We start from the raw sequence: 15,413 nt of genomic DNA on the forward strand, positions 1-15,413 counted from the left end.
TCAAGGATAGAATAAAACTGCTTGGGTTAGATGAGAAGATGATCCAGAAAAAGGGAAGGAAGTGCAACTAATTACTCAGTTCTTCTTTGATATGAGTATGACCCCCTGCTGAGAAGAAGAAAGTAAAAAGGGTTATCAGTGAACTGAATTTCAGGGTGAGGAGATAGTAAGAAGCACCTACCTTCCCTCAGTATTCAAGTTACATGGTCAACAGGAACTCCATTCCAGGGTGCTTAAGCAACTTGCTGCTAATACCTTTGTCAATGAACTTTGAGACACAATGAAGAACCAGAGGGCTGCGGATGGGTAAACTTTGGCCTGTTTTCGAAAAAAGGAAACAAAGTGGTTACTTAAAAATGTAGAATTATGTTTGGCAAGGATTTCCCAAAACCTTGGGAATAGATTAAAGGAAGAGGTCATTACCAAAAAGCCTTGGGGAAAAATGGAAGGATCAACTTCATGTCTTTTCAGCTGTCATGAACTTGGTTGTTGTCCTATTGTTATACTTCAAATCTATTAAAATATGTTTGCTTAGTTATTGCCTTAACGCTGTGGAGGTAGAGGACCTGCAGTAAAATCTTTAGTGGGCCATTGTTTTTTTTTATTTGTTTGGTTTTTTTTTTGTTTTTGTTTTCATTTGGAACACCGAAGACAAAGGTGTTATCCAAAAATGTTTGTGGCCTCTCGCCACATTGTTGCTTCAGAACAGACTGCTCATCAGATAAGTCCTACAGATTCTGTGCTTTGCTTGCATGGCACTCCAGGATCAGCTTTGTGATTTCTTTTCCCCCAGCCACTGACAAAGAAACAAAAAGCCCCACACGGATAATTAAAGCTAGTTCTCAGCGATTTGGTAGGTGGGTGGAATGTCCTTAAAAATCAGAACATCTGGCTTTTCTACTTGGTGAGCAATAATTAAAGCATCATTGACACTGATTAGTCCAAAACCCTGGCTTGAGTATGCAAGGATTTCTTAAACCTTAAAAATTAGAGAACTGAAAAGGACAATAGAGATCCTATAATCCAGCTCCCTCCTTCTATAGGTAAATAAACTGAGACCTAGAGAATGAAACAAGGATTTATTTAGCCCCCATTATGTATCATGCACTGTGCTAAGCCCTTTACAAATAATATGTCATTTGATTGTCACAACAGCTCAGGGAGGTAGTATCATCATCCCCATTGTACAGTGGACCTAAGGCAAACAGAAGTGACTTTTCCAGAGTCACACATCTATTAAGTAAATGAGGTCAAATTTGAACACAGGTCTTCCTGAATCCAGGCCCAGTGCTCAATCCATTGGGCCATCTTGTTGGACCCAAACCTAGGACTCCAAGTCTACTGTTCTTTCAATTAAATATCATCACATGCTTTGCCCCTTTGTCACTCAGGTCATCCCTTATTAATATTCTACATGGAGCAGTTAGATAGGTTTGTATTTAGTAAAATTAAACTTTCATGGCCACTGCTATTTCTGAATCCCCACCAAAGCATATCAGATGGCACTGGGCCTCACAGGTTCTGAGTCTTCCAAATGAGGTTGTTGTACAGTCATTTTTTTGGTCATGTTTAACTCTTTGTGACCCCATTTGGGGTTTTCTTGGCAAAGATACTGGAGTGGTTGGCCATTTCCTTTTCCAGCTCAATTTATAGATGAAGAAACTGAGACAAATAGGGTTAAGTGACTTGCCCAGGGTCACACAGTTAGCAAGTACCTGAGGTTGGATTTGAACTCAGGTCTTTCTGAGTCCAGGCCTGACACTTTATCACTGTGCCCCCTACCTGTCCCTCCAAATGAGGATATAATGTCAAAATAACTGGCCTTCTTCCCACTGTATGCTTTCTTTGCTAGATTCCTGTAATTTCAAAGTTTAATGCATGTTTTATCTATGGTCACCATTCATACAACTAGATACATCGAGGTGTCACATAGACTACAATAACCCCTAGCAATAATGGGTGTAGGTAGCAGAAAAATGGTTGATGGATCAATCATTAAAAGTGGTGAGACTCAGTTTCAAAGTATTTAACATCCTCTCTAGGTTTTCAATAGAAAATTGAATAACTATAATTGTTAATACTGTCAATGTGTATTAATTCAAACAAATATTAGCTGTGATTGCTAAATTACAGGAAGAATTCTCTGGGAATTCATTATGCATTCCACAGTATGCATGAAAACTGGTGTTTATGTACTGGGCTCTTTGGCTAAGGTTTAGAGGACCCAGTAATATAAAAACATAAAATGAAAAGAACAGGTATTCATTCCATGGTTAAGCCTGCCATTCATCATCCACAATACTTCATCTTCTGCCTTGGTGCCTTTGTATTGGCTGTTCCTTATGCCTACATGCTCTTCATTCTTACTTCTACCTCTTAGAATCAGTTTCTAGTTTCCTTCAAAACTCTTCTACATTCAGCTTAATAACACTTAGTAAATGCATGCTGACTTACTGAATGATTTGGATCATTTGTGGTCTCTTGTGGGGACAGATAAGAGCTCTGGTTCTTCTTGAATGCTAATTCAATGTCATTGCTGGGGAAATTGCATTTGTAATGTCGCTTGGTAGGGACCAGAGGTGAGATGAAAAAGTTCCCTGAGAAACATCAGAAATTGCTTAGAATTTATTCCAACTAAGTCATGGGTCGTAAGAAGAGTTAGAGATCTGACATCATGGAAAATAACTCAGTTAAGTAGGAAAATCTTTGGCCAATCTCGGGGGGATGGAGGGTTGGATATTTAAAGAAAAATGATGGTCAGTTGTGTAGCCATTCTAAAGTGGGGAGGGTGCTTTCCCCACCCCAGTGTAGAGATTAAGTGTATAAGAAAGTTTAATAAGCTGCTGAACAGGTGATGAACAGAAATGAGAAATTTGTCCACAGACTATAGAATGAGTCTAGCTGATGTCAGAACTTTAGCATGGAGGGAATGAATTCACTGCTTGTGTTTGTGACTACCCTCTATAGACAGAGGAAAGTATGAGGTTATTCTGTTTTGGGGATACTTTCAGCTACCTTAGTCATAGATTAGTGTCCTGAAAAATGGAGCTTTTTCTTTTATCATCTTCAACTCAAATCAATTTTAAAAATGAGGTCTCCTCCAGGGTGTCTCTCTGAGAAAAAAAAAGGGAAATCATAACCATTCTTACCTATGCCCCGTGATACGTATATGAATGATGCTATTGATCTGGTCAAATAGCCCTTTCGGACAGGAAGTCATACGCTTTAGTGGACGCATGAAAAAAACCCAGATCCTTAATTCTGAGTTCCTGAAGGTTTTTAGTCAGAGACTGGGCTAAAATACTTCTTTCATCAGTAAATATTACTTTATAGAAAGCAGAGATTAATTTTGGAAGCAGTGTTTAAGTTACTTCTATTTCTTTAGAAAAATTAAATCAGAATTTCACCAGTTGAGGCTGACCTCTTCCCCTTTAATCTTTATCCAGGTGGCTTTAATCAGCCCATCCAGAATTAGAATGCAAGTTTTAGGAAGTTTCCTGACTCACATACAGTTTAAATGACTTCCCCAAGGCATATATAAGGGTCAGAGGTGGGTAAATCTACATCTGTGCTGACCCCAAACCTTGCTCTGTATCCATGATACCACTGGTGTCAAACTCAAATAGACCTGGGGTGGGGAGGGAGAGCGTTAATCTGTATATAAGGATCTCTAAGGGTTGCATATTACTTTACTTTTAAAATATAACATTTTCTATATTTTATTATATTCTTTTCTTATTTAAAAATATTTATCAATTACATTTTATCTTGTTTGGAGTCACCTTCCAGTGGCATCTTTGACATCTCTGCAACATACCATTCATGATGCCCTTCTTGACCTTTAACAGACAATTCCATAATAGTTTCCCTTCAGAAGCCTGAGTGCTTTCATTAACAATGGAATTTTAAGATGTTAAAACTCTCGTATTGGGATATCAGATGAGCATTACAATAATTTTAGGCTAACTCTGTTTGCAGTTAGGTAGGAAATATTTTGCCTTTATATTTTCAGTAGCTAACATAGGCAGGGTAGGCACTTAGTAAATGTGATTGTTTTATTGATTGAGTTCCTGCATGTAGTTCTGTCTCACTGGGTTACATTAATTTAAAGTACGATGTTATGGTATGGACACCTGTTTTCTAAGTATCAGATTCCTTAGCAAATTATGACTTAAATTAAATAAGGAAGGTACCATGAAATTTCATATATTTTATCTATTTCTTGATGGGCACAGACAGAAGAGGCATTGACAAGTTCTTGCATCAGGTATAGTGGAGTAGGTTAATTCTTTTTAAAAATTCTTTTAAAAAACATTAAAAAAAACCTAAAATCCTGAGCATGTTAAAGTTAGATTCCTTATTTCATGAAGTAAAGAATGCTTTGATTTTGTATTCTGTTTATTTTTTTAGTCTACCTACTTTTTGTACATTACTGTTTCATGGAGGAAAATGTCACAGATAAAGTAAAAGTCTTTTCATAATAATGGAATAAAATTGGGTCTGTTTTTTTTCCATATTATTCTAGGAGATCATGGCTCCATTCCTGATTCCACCTCCTCCATTAACTTCCTGAACAGCACCCACCTCCCTTTTTAGGGAAAGAGTCATTTAGCTCAGCAGAATGGATGTTATTGTCATGGTGCCTACTTTGTAAAGGGATGGTGTATTCTACAGTGACATCTGCAGCAAGTTCACAGCTTAGCATAGAGACTGGGCTCAAGGGAGAAGGAAAGAAATAATTGAAAAATAAAACAAGTGCTTTTGGGTAGAGCAAACAGAAATGTTGTGATCCCAGCAGTAACAGCAAAGGATTTTCATTAGACTACACACATTTGAGGTGGCATTACACATTTTAAAAGGGGCAGCTATTAAACCAATAGAAACATGACAAGTTATACTCTGGTTCAGCTGGAGGAACAAGGACTTCCATCACTTCTGTTCTTTAAAAGTGCAAGGGTTGAAAGATTTTTCGTCTCTTTATTTAAACTGAATGTTTAGTCTGTAGGTGGAAACAGATGCTGCATGTAGAGCTAATTGAGAGAAAATGCACTGAAGGACAAAAGATTTTTTCAGTTAAAACATAAGGACTATTTATTAGGTTTGGTTTCCTTAAATGCCTACTTCCAAAAACTTCACAGAGACGAGAAAAAAAAATAAAGTATTACTTTTGATATATTCCATTCTTAAAAATACTTTTGTAATGCTAATTACTGAGGGGAAAAAACCTGCAGTTTCTAGGAACCCAACTCTTTTTAGTGGACAGATAAGTGGCAAAAATGCCCACGTGCCTTAATGCCAGCTTAATCTTCTTCTGCCGTCAGCCTTTGTGTGCTCAAGAAAAGATAATGAGGACATAGGAGCTGAGGGGGAATAGAAAGGGAAAGGAAACCTGTAACAGGTTAAACAAAAAAGGCTTGTAAAATTTATATATATATATACATACAATTATGTATGCATACATACATACATACATATATATGTATACACACACATATTCCCCACCTTGGTCCCAACCTATAATTTTATTGTTGTATGGAAATAATAGTGATAAAACCCTTTTTCCCAATGCAGGTGTACAACTGCTAGGCAATTTATTGTTTTAGCATTGCCTGGGGCACTGAGAGGTTGTCAGTCAATTAGGTAATAAGGATCTTTAATAAATACAGAGTATGTGCAAGGTAATGCGCTAAGTGCTGGGGATATAAAGATAAAAACATTCTTAAGTTCACATTCAAATGCAAATAACTATGAACATCTATATCTTAATAATAGCAAACATATACGGTACTTACTATGTGCTAGGCACTGTGCTAAGTGCTTTACAAATATTATCATATTTGATCCTCCCAATAACCCTGCAAAGTAGGTCCTATTATACCCATTTTACAGGTGAGGAAACTGAGGCAAACAGTGGTTAAATGAGTTGTCTAGTATCACATAGTTAATAAGTATCTGAGGTCAAATTTGAACTCAAGTCTTCCTGACTTGCAGCCCAGTACTGTATGCAATGCATCACCTATTGTTATTCAGTCATTTCACATATCTGACTGTGACCCCTACATGCCCCCCCCAAATTTTGCTCCCCAAGGGAAAGTGCACCATTCTTAAAAGCATTCAACACCCGGTTGATGCATTGGAGCGATGGAGCAAGCTATTATCTATATGTATACCTAATCTATATCTATATAGATAGGAATCATTAAACAATAATGGTTTAAATTCAATAGGGTCTCATACAATTTCATACACACAGGGTTTTGTGATCATAGGTAGATAGATGATAGAGAGATTATTTATATCATTATAGATATGTAGGTATCTATCATCATGGTACAGTGAGTAGCAAGCTCTTTATAAACAGGAAGACTTACATTCAAGCCCCAACACTGACATATTCTGTGAGAAAAATGATTATTAAATAACCGCCTATTGGGGAGATTCAGGTTTTCCTTCCTCCATCATCATTCTCTACTAAGACAAGCCAGCATCTGAAGGACTTTGTTGATGGATGAGATTGCCCAAATCCCCAGGGTACAAGCCTTTCCAAACTGGGTGGGAGTTGTTGCCCCACCCAACTAGAAAACCTTATAAAGAATTTAATCTAAGGTGAATTCCAGCGCATTGTGTTTAATTTAGGCAAGTTTGGGCAGAGGTATAGATCCTTTGTCTAGATTGCCTGAAGCTGGGTGGGGGTGGTCTGGGAGAGAGTGATCAGTCACGTTCCCCAGCCCCTCATCCACCTCTAATTATAATATTCATTCTTCTCATTAATTGTTAACCAATCAGAGTGGATTGCCACCCTCAAGAACACCCACTTTTCGAAGTGCACGTGAGCATTGATTAGGTTTCATGAGGGATCTTTGATATTCGAGAGTGCCACTAACCTCTTTTATTAATTATCTGCTAGCAAGATTAATAAAATGATCAATTATACAGAAACTCTGTCTCAAACTTTTTATAGATCACATTTCACTGTATGACCATAGGCAAGATATCTATATAGATAGATCTATTGTGCGTATCTGTATGTGTGTGTGTGTGTGTGTGTGTGTGTGTGTGTATGTATATATATATGCACACACATACACAAACACATATATATGTATATGTAGACATATATACACACACAGGTATACATATCTATATATTATATATACATATATACACATAGATATACAGACATGTGTGTATGTATGTATATGTGTGTGTGTGTATATATATATATATATATATATATATATATATATATATATATATAAGATTATCTATCATCTATCAATCTATCTGAAATCCCATGACACTTTGCTGAATTTAGACTGCAGGTGGGGAACCTGCAGCTTTGAGGTCACATGTGACCCTCTGGGTTCTTAAGTGCTGCCCTTTGACTGAATCCAGACCACGTATGGCCTTGAGGTCATAGGTTCCCCACCCCTGATTTAGACTACAATTTGTTAAAATATGAGATATTTGGCAAACAATTATCTAGATAGATAGGTAGATAGAATATAAATAGGAGGTTAAGTGACTTGCCCAGGGTCACACAGTAAGAATGAGTCAGAGTTGGGACTTCTTCCTATTTATATATTTATTACATATATGTTCCCACATATTCCTATTTATAAAGAACAGATTCCTACTCACTGCACCATGATGCCATTTAAGTAAATAAATAGTAATTCTAAATGTAACTTTCAGGAAATCTTGGCAGGATCTGGTGATTGTTGTGACAAATTGATTTTTCTTTTGGACATTCTATATTCTACCAGCTTCTTAATGAAAATTTGATTTCTAGACCTAAATGAAATTATCCAGATATGGTCTGATCAGGACAAAGTAAAGGAAACTGATGCCAGTCTCAGTCCAGGTGCTCTACTAATGTGGACTGACAATATTCCTTTTTTTTTTTTTTTTTTTTTGGCCCACTATATTGCACTCCTGATTCAAATTGCACTTACAGCACTTCAAATTTCCCCAATTATTTTACAGGCACTGCTATATCTAGTCTTGCTTTCATTTCTTTCCCTCCTTTTAGGCTATCTCCTGGCCAATCACCTCATCACACACCAGAAATAAGACCCTACGTGCAGCTAGGTAGCACAGTGGATAGAGCACTGGCCCTGAAGTCAGGAGGACCTGAGTTCAAATTCGGTCTCAGACCAAATGCTTGACACTTACTAACCATGTGACCCTGGGCAAGTCATTTAACCCCAATTGCCTAAAAAAAAAAAAACCCCAAAAACAGAAATAAGACTCTAGAGAAACTGCCACCCTACTGGCTTGTTTCCTTGATTGGTGACTGCCATTCCTACAAACCTATTTTAGAATAGAGTCAGCAATGCTTTACTTCTTTTCATCCTTCAAGCCATTTTCTTCATAAACGTCTCATTAAACAGCTCGCTTCCATATACATACTTAGCCCTGCCCCACCCCACCCCCTAATTCCCAATCCGGAAAAAATGAGCCATGAACACATTGACTCGGTCATTCTCTCTCTGTGTGAATCTACTCACCTGGAGTCCTACTCCCTATCTCTGTAACTTTCCAGACAAAGTCATCTGCACCCAATTCACTTCTGTGTGTTGTTTCCCCTATTAAAATGTGAACTCCTTGAGAGCAGGGACTGTGTTTGCTTTTGCATTTTTATCTCCAGAGTTCATCACAGTGCTTGACATTCGACTTAATAAATTAAGTGCTTAATGAATGTTTTTTTTTTATTTATTCATTCAAATGCCATTCATTCATTTACTCACTCATTTCTTCCCCATCTTATACTTTCAAACCTATAAAATGAGGGAGCAATTGATAGGTGCCATCCATCTGAAAAAGCTCTCTAATACAAACATCCAGGGTTCCTTCAACTGCTCTTTTAGCTGTGGCCTACCGGTAAGACACCTTACCCTCATGCTTACCCTCCTCTGGCTATTCTCATTCTCATCAATCTCATTCCTAAAATAGGCCCCCAGAAGTGAACAACATATTCCAGAGATGGTCTGATACAGCATATATTCCAAATTTAACGCAAAGATCTTGAAATTTCCCTCACTGAGGAGAAAAAGAAATTTCAATATTTTATTATGATGATTTTCATTGTAATGGTATTTTTGTTAGAGCATTTATACTCTATGTGTGAAGTCCTACGCTTTTTTTAGCAACATTTCTCTACTGTGCCAAATTTTATTTAAAGTAATTTTCACTGACTCCTTTTTATCTTTATATTTTGTCAGAATAGCAGCTTTCTTCCTACTCAAAAGTTCAAACACTGACTCATTTTTTTTTAAAGTTATTTGACACTTTGGACTTAGCAAGAAATTTTAGAGGTAGTCCCAAATACCTTATTTGGAACCATATTTCCCAAATGTGTAAGACAGGAAAACAGTTAAGATTTCCAGTAATTGAATTGACTTCCATTTTAAGGTGTCATTGGAGAGAGGGGCAGTAGAAAATGTGCTGGTTTCAGAGAGAGACTTGAGTTTAACTCTCAGAGCTTTAAGAAGGCCTAGGTTTGACCTCCTGCTGAGGCTAATTAACTAGGTGAACTTTGGCAAGTAACTTATTTTTTCTGAATTTCGGTTTCTTTATCTGTAAAATGGGCAATAATTTCACAGGATTTTATTGTGAAAACACAGATATGACAAAGTATACAAAACTTTGTAAACTCCAAAAAAAACTATTTAAGTATACACTCTTATTAATAAGAAGGAGAGATTTATTACCATTCTATAAATGATAGCCACAGGGCACTCATGCTGCTTTATGTGGAGAGTTAATTGAATTTAATTAATTTAAATAATAAAATGAAAAATAAATTTAATTTAATTTAAACTTCCTAAAGTGACTGCTACCTCTGTGAATCAGTAGCCCTGTTTGGATGGGTTAATAATCACTATTTGATATGTAGTAAGATGATGACTATTCCTTTCCTTCTGTTTCTACAGTGGCCTGGTGAAAGAGATAGGGATGGGGGTGGAGTAGGAAAAGGGCTACTGGGGAGAAGACATAGATTGAGTTCAGCGAAGAAGGAGAGAATTTTCCTGCAGTCAATTTCAGATTGTCCATAAATTCTGCGATCTCAGAAAAAAGCTCATTCTCACAGGACTTCCATCCCCACTCTGCTATCTATTAAAAGATAAAATACTAGAAGTTAAACATTTTATCTTTTAATAGGATTTGGTTAGTGCTGATCTTCTTTGAAAAGACTAATTCACCAGGCTTACAGTTTGTATGATGAAGCTTCAATTTAAAAATATCCAGTGGAAATTCTAAATACATCCCCAAGGAGGTAAGGCTTACATTTTGCCAGCAAGCACAGTACATGTGTATATCTCTAGTTACCTTCTGCTCATGTTGGTGCACAGCAGAAGCTGAGATTTATTCAACTTAATCCCATCATTGATAGTCTTAGTTTTAAAAGTCTCTGACAAAGAAGAGACAGATAGAAGCCAAAATTTTTGGATCAACATTAACCAAATGTGCCTTGTATAGCTAAAGTAATAGTTTTGATTTTGGAGGAGACCACAGAAATCTTAAGAAATATGAAAGTTTTTAAAGCAATATGAAGAACATTTCAAAAACGTTTTTCAAAAACTTATTTTTCTTACTTCATTTAACAAAAATTACTCTGTATGTGTATGTATATACACATGTGGATCTAGAGCACATATGTACTATATATAAATAGGTATATAATATATAAACTATGTATGTTACATATACTATGTATATTGTGTGTATATAAGACACTATATATGTATATTATATATACTATAAATATATTATATAACATATGTAAATATTTATATATGTATGCACAATATATGAAAATATAGTATTTTAATAACATAATTATGTCTATATTATATTACACATTAAATTCTATATATTCAAATAACTATGCCATATGTTATTAATTATTACTGTATTATTTTGTTCTATATGACATATAATTATTTAATAATATATTTATAATAAATATATGTGTGTATGTACATACATACATATGTATGTACATTTATTGAACACTTAATATGTGGCAGGCACTATGAAATTCAATTAACAATACATGTTCAATCACAGCATTTACAGCTGTAAGGGACCTCAAGCTATGTAGTCCAACTATCAGAGAAATAAAATGGATTATTCAAGGTTAGCTAAGGAACAGGTAGCAGAGAAGAGCTTCTAGCTCAGGTCCTCTACTGCAAACCCAGAAACCTCTCTACTATACCTCACTGTCACACCCATTCACAGGATCATTGGTTTAGAGTGACAAGGTAAGTCAGAGGTCACCTAGTACAACTGTCTTAATTCACCAATGAGAAAACTGAGACACTGAAAGGCTGAGCAACTCATCCAAAGATATATAGGTGAATGGTGGAATCTAGATTCAAACCTATGTTACAGAAACATAGGCTTAGATTTGAAGAGGCTCAGAAAATACTTACCCAAGGTCACAAAGGTAGTAAGTGACTGAACCAGGATTTGAGTCTGTGTTCTCTGGTGCCAGTAACTTTTACTGCATTTAAAGATGTATTCGTGTCTTTACAATTCAACAAGCAGTTCCTGAAAGCCTCTTTTGTAGCCACTCCTATACCGGGTACTGATTGTGCAGTAGGGAAATACAAAGATGAATAAGACAGAGCCCCTGCAATCAAGAAACTCATAATTTACTCAGAGAACTTAAATACACACAGACAAATCAATATGCTATAATATAAAGTGCAGAAAGATAAATGCTTAAGAAAAACCCGAAGTGCTATGAGAGTTCAGAGATGGGAGAGATTGCACCTGGTTGGAGAATCAATGCAGAGATGTCAATTAAGGTATATCCTGAAGGATGGATAGGGCATCAACAGGTATGATGGAAGAGAATGAACAACATGGGATCGTTTTCTGTTCTAGTGAAAAAGACCCAACTTCTCTCCATTGTGAATTTTCCTATTATTTGTCTGGGCCTTTGGGGTGATCTAAACTTTTTGTATCTTTTTCTGGAATTTGAATTGTCCCCCAAAACAAAGCTTAATACCAAAATCTTTGTCTTCCATAGCACTCATTCTTATAGGACCTCAGTTTATTTTTTCCCAGTTAGTATTTTTGTGACAAACTTTGAAATACCCTAGTTGTTTCTTCTTTTTAAAAAAGTATTTATTTTTAACATTCTTTTCTTTTGAAATGTTGAGTTTCAAATTCTGTCCCTCCAACTCTCTTGCCCCTGAAGGCAAACAATATGTTAAATATACATGTGAAATCATGCAACATATTAGCCACATCACAAAAAGCCAAAAAAAAAATAAAGTGAGAAAATTATATTTCAACTTCCACTCAGAGTTAATCAGTTCTCTCTCTGGAAGTGGATAGCATTTTCTCATCATGAGTCCTTTGGAATTGTCTTGAATCATTGTATTGTTCAGAGTAGCAAAGTCTTTTGTCATTAATCATCATTACAACATTCTTTCATTGTGCACAATGATCACCTAATACTTCTCACTTCACTTTGCATCAGTTTATATGGATCTTGTAATGTTTTTTTTTCCCTGAAACCATCCCCTTGTCATTTCTTATGGCACAATAATACTGCAACAGAATTATATGCCACAACTTGTTCAGCCATTCCCCAATTGATGAGCATTTTCTCAATTTCCTATTCTTTGCCAGTACAAAAAGAGCTATTATTATATCTCTTTCATGTTTACCTTTTTATGATTCTCTTAAGTCTTGTGTTTGAAGGTCAAATTTTCTATTCAGCTCTGATCTTTTCATCAGGAATTCCTGAAAATCCTCTTTTTAATTAAATATCCATTTTCCCCCTGAATGATTATACTCAGTGGGTAAGGTGATTCTTGGTTGTAATCCTAGTTCCTTTGCCTTCAGAATTTCTTATTCCCAGTCCCATGATCCTTTAATGTGGAAGCTGCTAAATTTTGTGTGATCTTGACTGTCACTCCAAGATATTTGAATTATTTCTCTCTAGCTGCTTGAAGTATTTTCTCCTTGATCTGGGAGCTCTGAAATTTGACCATAACATTCATGGGAATTTTCATTTTTGGGATCTCTTTCAGGAGGTAACTGGTGGAGTTTTTCCATTTCCACTTTACCCTCTAAATCAATATTCAATATTCAATCAATACTGTGGCAATTTTGCTTTAGAATTTCTTGAAATATGATGTCTAGGCTCTTTTTTTTTTATCATGACTTTCAGGTAATCCAATAATTCTTAAAAGATCTCTCCTTGACCTGTTTTCCAGGTCAGTCATTTTTCCAATGAGCTATTTCACATTTTTTTTTCTATTTTTTCATTCTTTTGACTTTTTTTTTTTAAATTTCATTAAGTCTCATGGAGTCATTAGCTTCCACTTACTAAATTCTAATTTTTAAAGACTTATTTTGTTCAGTGAGCTTTTGTACGTCGTCTTCTTCTTCTTCTTCTTCTTTTTCTTCTTCTTCTTTTTCTTCTTCTTCTTCTTCTTCTTCTTCTTCTTCTTCTTCTTCTTCTTATTTCATCAGGCCAATTCTGCTTTTTAAGAAGTTCTTTAATTCCATGAATTTTTGTGCCTCTGCTTACTGGTGTTGGGGAAGTGCTGTCCCAGCTTTCAGGCTTTTTTGTGCTTCTGTCTTCAGAGGTTTTCCTAGAGATGTGCAAGTTTTTGGTGCTTCCAATGTGGTGTTATCTAGGGAGAAGTCTGTTCTCTGGTTTTACCATGCTCTTCTGCAGCCACAATCACTAGTGTTCCACTTTATCTTGGAACTGAGGCCAGGACCCCTACTCCCTTATTATTGAACACAAGTTCTCTTCTCTGCCATGGAACTGCATATGGGCAATAAAGTTGCCAGCTGTACCCAGTGCAAGCAAAGGGTTCCCTGCCATCTTTTTCTGTCCAGCTATCCAACCACCTTACTGTCTCTGCCTTAAGAGTTTTAAAAGCTGCTGCTGTTACCATGGCTGTCACCTCCACTGCTGTAGCTACCTCTAAAGCCCATATCTGGTACTGTTGACATGCTCTAGACCATCTCCCATCTGGGTATCCAAGACTTCTCCTGCCAACTTCCCAAGTTGTCTTAGGCCCAAAAATGTCCTACTCTATCCTTTTGTTGGTTTTGCTGCTCAAAAATTTGATTTGAAGAGTTATTTTAAAGTTGTTGGGTGGGTAGTGTTGGGAAAGTTCACCTAGGTGACTGGATCTAGTTTGCCATCTTGGATCTGTATCTCCTAATTGTTTTTTTTTCTTAAAATAATTTGGCTCCTGCATCTATGAGTGCTCCCATTTCTATCTTTACTGAACGTGTCTAGAATGAAACAGCTCTTCAATAATGGTGGAAGCAGTAAGACCAGGAAAACATTTGGAAAATAGGGGAAGAAAATCTAGAGATATACTCTCTAGTCCTATATACCATGTTTTGAGAATTGCTTCAACAAACCCTAGGTAACATGACATTCAGCATTGGAGAATAAAAGCAGGCACAGGGTAGGCAGTAGTATCACTGTTCCTTTGACCTAGTGAGCCCCTCACTTCCTATAAGCTGCTGTTATCTGGATTGGGCATAAGCCTCACTATGGATCCAGGAAGACAGGTAAAGGGGGCCTGTTTGTTTTTTTTTTTGGTTTGTTTTGTTTTTTTACTATGACAGCTTCAAGGGTCAATTTTGCACCATGTAGTTTTAATGCCTATATTCTCTGATCATCCTTGGTAACAGTAAAATCACCACTGTTGTAGTCTGAGATAATGTTCTCTGTAAAGTGAATCAAGAATCTGAAGCCCTCTCAGGGCTCATAGTTTTTAACTAGGCCAAAAAAATGAGAGGGTTGTGTAGGTGGATAGAGTTCTTTGCCTTCAACTATACAAAATTGGGGCTTCAGTGTCTGTGAATAGCTAAATAAGACTTTCAAGGTTTATGCTTTTAGCTTTTTACTCTAAACCCTGAAGCTTTTGTGAAGACCTGATTCTCAACCCACAAGCCTTGTGGGTAGAATGTGTTACATTCTGAAGGTCTTGGCTAATATTTTGTGCCTTACCATCTGTAGACCTGAAAATACAGTACTTGTCTTTTTGTTTTTTTTTCCCCGTCATTGCTGTTGAGGGAAGGAGGGTAGGAGGTGTGTGTCATGAAATGTAATCTTGATTTACTTAACACTATAGCATAAAGGTAAAAACATTTGAAATTTTTATTTTTGAAAAACTATAAGGGAAAATGAGTATTTTAATGGAAATTTGCGAAACATCTCTTTTCTTTCATCCAGACTTGTAAAAAAATCTCAAGGTGCTATAGGTTTGTGAATGTTTTTGTTGCTTCCAAATTCTCACCAGTACCTCTCGAATTTTCAAGACTTAAGCCTGGGAATAATCCTTTTTAAAAACTTTAACTAAAGCTACATTTTCCTTCTTAAGAAGGTGAAAGACTTACTTTAATATTCTGAGTGGTAG

This window comes from Vombatus ursinus, unplaced genomic scaffold (genome assembly GCF_900497805.2).
Source record: "Vombatus ursinus unplaced genomic scaffold, bare-nosed wombat genome assembly UNPS02014812.1, whole genome shotgun sequence".
Classification (NCBI taxonomy): domain Eukaryota; kingdom Metazoa; phylum Chordata; class Mammalia; order Diprotodontia; family Vombatidae; genus Vombatus; species Vombatus ursinus.